Below are 4663 nucleotides of genomic sequence, written 5' to 3' on the forward strand. Positions count from 1 at the left end.
ACGTGTCCTCAATTCTGCTCTATCTTCATGAAAGATCAAATAAAGGCTCTTGTGATACTGCATGGTTTGTACTGTTTTCCATGTGCTCCCAGATCTTTCAAGCAAGTAGCATGGTCAAGAAAGTTCTGTTTGAAAAGAAACAAACATTTACTGTCATTGTTATGCAAATAAACTTACATTAAAGCTAACAAGAAAGCACACTCGTTCTGTCTTTAAACTGATAAAAGAAACCCCAATAATATGGGGCATGCAAAAATTGAGATAAAACTCAGTTTTGCTCCTCTCCACGGAAATCTTTAATAAAAGGCGAAATATTTGTTAGTTCTGAAGAGAAACCAGAGCATGACCAAGATTCCACCTGTCGCCTGAGTGCCATGCCAGCAGTTCTCATTCAGCTCAAAGTGAGCACCCAATTTGAATGAAAGAAAGCAGATTTCTCACCAGGCTTCCCCTTGCTATAAACATGGTTTGTACTCTTTTCCATGTGCTCCCAGATCTTTCAAACAATTAGTGTGGTCAAGAAAGTTCTGTTTGAAAAGAAACAAACATTTACTGTCATTTCTATGCAAATGAGCTTACATTAAAGCACACTCGTTCTATCTTTAAACCAATAAAATAAAACCCCAATAAGATGGGGCATGCAAAAATTGAGATAAAACTCAGTTTTGCTCCTCTCCACGGAAATCTTTAGTAAAAGGCGAAAGATTTGTTCGTTCTGAAGAGAAACCACAGCATGACCAAGATTCTACCTGTCGCCTGAGTGCCATGCCAGCAGTCCTCATTCAGCTCAAAGTGAGCACCCAATTTGAAAGAAAGAAAGCAGATTTCTCACCAGGCTTCCCCTTGCTATAAACATGGTTTGTACTCTTTTCCATGTGCTCCCAGATCTTTCAAGCAATTAGTATAGTCAAGAAAGTTCTGTTTGAAAAGAAACAAACATTTACTGTCATTTCTACGCAAATGAGCTTACATTAAAGCACACTCGTTCTATCTTTAAACTGATAAAAGAAACCCCAATAAGACGGGGCATGCAAAAATTGAGATAAAACTCAGTTTTGCTCCTCTCCACGGAAATCTTTAGTAAAAGGCAAAAGATTTGTTCGTTCTGAAGAACTAGCACAAGGGAACTCTCAAAAGAAGAACAAGGCTCTGAAACAAAGAAATCTGACTTTTACCAGAGCTGACCAGAGGAAAACACAAACACAGTCCCCCACTACCACAAATAAAGCAGTCGAGTTTCCCACATTTGGGGAAATCACAGGGGTCAGCATACCCAGAATGCAATGAATGAACCTCACCCTGGGAGAATAATCCTTATGACCATGGTATCTCCTATGCAAAATAAGTATGATTTGGGATAGAGCTGGGGAGGGCCGCTGCTCAGGCACATCTCTGTCAAGTTAAGGAGATTCAACTGAGGCAGCACAAGGGAACTCTCATCTGGGGACAACAACTGCAGGGAGAACACATATTTTCAGATGAACATGGGAGGGCAGAAGGCTGCCTAATACTGAAGCACCCCCAAACAACAAACCAAATGCAACAACTAGTGCAAGCATTCCTGGGGGAAGGCCTGCCGCAGATGGATTTGCATATGGTGATGTCATCCAAGCAGTGGGTCAAAGTTGGCTTCAACCCTCGTCTGCATATGAAAACAGAAAAGGGGCGTGCAGGGCATGGTGGCCTTTTGCGGCGCTTGTCTGACCCCTAGTTTGCATTAAACACCTCCACCCTCCTTCGGTGTGGGGCTCATGTTGGCTATGCCCCAGCCCCTGAAGCATTCAAGCTGATTTTTCTCCCAAACGAAAGACACTAGAATGAAAATTTTAAAGCCTCCTGTTATTGCTTCATCTACACGTTATAGCCCTGAATTTTCCAATGCCTATCTCTTTGCAAAAGAGAGATATCGGCAAGGAAAAGCTGTATTGTACCTTTGCATTTTTCTCCCAAACGAAAGACACTAGAATGAAAATTTTAAAGCCTCCTGTTAGTGCTTCATCTACACGTTATAGCCCTGAATTTTCCAATGCCTAGCTCTTTGCAAAAGAGAGATATTGGCAAGGAAAAGCTGTATTGTACCTTTGCATTTTTCTCCCAAACGAAAGACACTAGAATGAAAATTTTAAAGTCTACTGTTAGAGCTTCATCTACACGTTATAGCCCTGAATTTTCCAATGCCTAGCTCTTTGCAAAAGAGAGATATCGGCAAGGAAAAGCTGTATTGTACCTTTGCATTTTTCTCCCAAACGAAAGACACTAGAATGAAAATTTTAAAGCCTCCTGTTAGTGCTTCATATACACGTTATAGCCCTGAATTTTCCAATGCCTATCTCTTTGCAAAAGAGAGATATCGACAAGGAAAAGCTGTATTGTACCTTTGCATTTTTCTCCCAAACGAAGGACATTAGAATGAAAATTTTAAAGCCTCCTATTAGTGCTTCATCTACACGTTATAGCCCTGAATTTTCCAATGCCTAGCTCTTTGCAAAAGAGAGATATCGGCAAGGAAAAGCTGTATTGTACCTTTGCATTTTTCTCCCAAACGAAAGACACTAGAATGAAAATTTTAAAGCCTCCTGTTAGTGCTTCATCTACACGTTATAGCCCTGAATTTTCCAATGCCTATCTCTTTGCAAAAGAGAGATATCGGCAAGGAAAAGCTGTATTGTACCTTTGCATTTTTCTCCCAAACGAAGGACACTAGAATGAAAATTTTAAAGCCTCCTATTAGTGCTTCATCTACACGTTATAGCCCTGAATTTTCCAATGCCTATCTCTTTGCAAAAGAGAGATATCGGCAAGGAAAAGCTGTATTGTACCTTTGCATTTTTCTCCCAAACGAAGGACACTAGAATGAAAATGTAAAAGCCTCCTGTTAGTGCTTCATCTACACGGTATAGCCCTGAATTTTCCAATGCCTAGCTCTTTGCAAAAGAGAGATATTGGCAAGGAAAAGCTGTATTGTACCTTTGCATTTTTCTCCCAAACGAAGGACACTAGAATGAAAATTTTAAAGCCTCCTGTTAGTGCTTCATCTACACGTTATAGCCCTGAATTTTCCAATGCCTATCTCTTTGCAAAAGAGAGATATCGGCAAGGAAAAACTGTATTGTACCTTTGCATTTTTCTCCCAAACGAAAGACACTAGAATGAAAATTTTAAAGCCTCCTGTTAGTGCTTCATCTACACGTTATAGCCCTGAATTTTCCAATGCCTAGCTCTTTGCAAAAGAGAGATATCGGCAAGGAAAAGCTGTATTGTACCTTTGCATTTTTCTCCCAAACGAAGGACACTAGAATGAAAATGTAAAAGCCTCCTGTTAGTGCTTCATCTACACGGTATAGCCCTGAATTTTCCAATGCCTATCTCTTTGCAAAAGAGAGATATCGGCAAGGAAAAGCTGCATTGTACTTTTGCATTTTTCTCCCAAACGAAAGACACTAGAATGAAATTTTTAAAGCCTACTGTTAGTGCTTCATCTACACGTTATAGCCCTGCATTTTCCAATGCCTATCTCTTTGCAAAAGAGAGATATCGGCAAGGAAAAGCTGCATTGTACTTTTGCATTTTTCTCCCAAACGAAAGACACTAGAATGAAAATTTTAAAGCCTCCTGTTAGTGCTTCATCTACACGTTATAGCCCTGAATTTTCCAATGCCTAGCTCTTTGCAAAAGAGAGATATTGGCAAGGAAAAGCTGTATTGTACCTTTGCATTTTTCTCCCAAACGAAAGACACTAGAATGAAAATTTTAAAGCCTCCTGTTAGTGCTTCATCTACACGTTATAGCCCTGAATTTTCCAATGCCTAGCTCTTTGCAAAAGAGAGATATTGGCAAGGAAAAGCTGTATTGTACCTTTGCATTTTTCTCCCAAACGAAAGACACTAGAATGAAAATTTTAAAGCCTCCTGTTAGTGCTTCATCTACACGTTATAGCCCTGAATTTGTCCAATGCCTATCTCTTTGCAAAAGAGAGATATCGGCAAGGAAAAGCTGTATTGTACCTTTGCATTTTTCTCCCAAACGAAGGACACTAGAATGAAAATTTTAAAGCCTCCTGTTAGTGCTTCATCTACACGTTATAGCCCTGAATTTTCCAATGCCTATCTCTTTGCAAAAGAGAGATATCGGCAAGGAAAAGCTGTATTGTACCTTTGCATTTTTCTCCCAAACGAAAGACACTAGAATGAAAATTTTAAAGCCTCCTGTTAGTGCTTCATCTACATGTTATAGCCCTGAATTTTCCAATGCCTATCTCTTTGCAAAAGAGAGATATCGGCAAGGAAAAGCTGTATTGTACCTTTGCATTTTTCTCCCAAACGAAGGACATTAGAATGAAAATTTTAAAGCCTCCTATTAGTGCTTCATCTACACGTTATAGCCCTGAATTTTCCAATGCCTATCTCTTTGCAAAAGAGAGATATCGGCAAGGAAAAGCTGCATTGTACTTTTGCATTTTTCTCCCAAACGAAAGACACTAGAATGAAATTTTTAAAGCCTACTGTTAGTGCTTCATCTACACGTTATAGCCCTGCATTTTCCAATGCCTATCTCTTTGCAAAAGAGAGATATCGGCAAGGAAAAGCTGCATTGTACTTTTGCATTTTTCTCCCAAACGAAAGACACTAGAATGAAAATTTTAAAGCCTCCTGTTAGTGCTTCA

The 4663-nt window shown here is 39.5% G+C and overlaps 4 non-coding genes across 4 annotated transcripts; all 4 read right to left on the reverse strand.

Annotated features, from left to right (window-relative positions):
* Positions 1–228: 228 nt before the first annotated feature.
* LOC135028414 (U5 spliceosomal RNA) lies at positions 229–344 on the reverse strand. The gene has a single exon (XR_010224725.1). It is a non-coding gene; the product is annotated as a U5 spliceosomal RNA (small nuclear RNA).
* Positions 345–619: 275 nt separating this feature from the next.
* LOC135028405 (U5 spliceosomal RNA) lies at positions 620–735 on the reverse strand. Its single transcript, XR_010224716.1, has one exon. It is a non-coding gene; the product is annotated as a U5 spliceosomal RNA (small nuclear RNA).
* Positions 736–1009: 274 nt separating this feature from the next.
* On the reverse strand, positions 1010–1126 carry LOC135028421 (U5 spliceosomal RNA). Its single transcript, XR_010224731.1, has one exon. It is a non-coding gene; the product is annotated as a U5 spliceosomal RNA (small nuclear RNA).
* A 59-nt stretch (positions 1127–1185) lies between these two features.
* Positions 1186–1349, reverse strand: LOC135028226 (U1 spliceosomal RNA). Its single transcript, XR_010224576.1, has one exon. It is a non-coding gene; the product is annotated as a U1 spliceosomal RNA (small nuclear RNA).
* Between the last annotated feature and the right edge of the window lie 3314 nt (positions 1350–4663).

The sequence above is a fragment of the Pseudophryne corroboree genome, unplaced genomic scaffold, assembly GCF_028390025.1.
Source record: "Pseudophryne corroboree isolate aPseCor3 unplaced genomic scaffold, aPseCor3.hap2 scaffold_475, whole genome shotgun sequence".
Lineage (NCBI taxonomy): Eukaryota > Metazoa > Chordata > Amphibia > Anura > Myobatrachidae > Pseudophryne > Pseudophryne corroboree.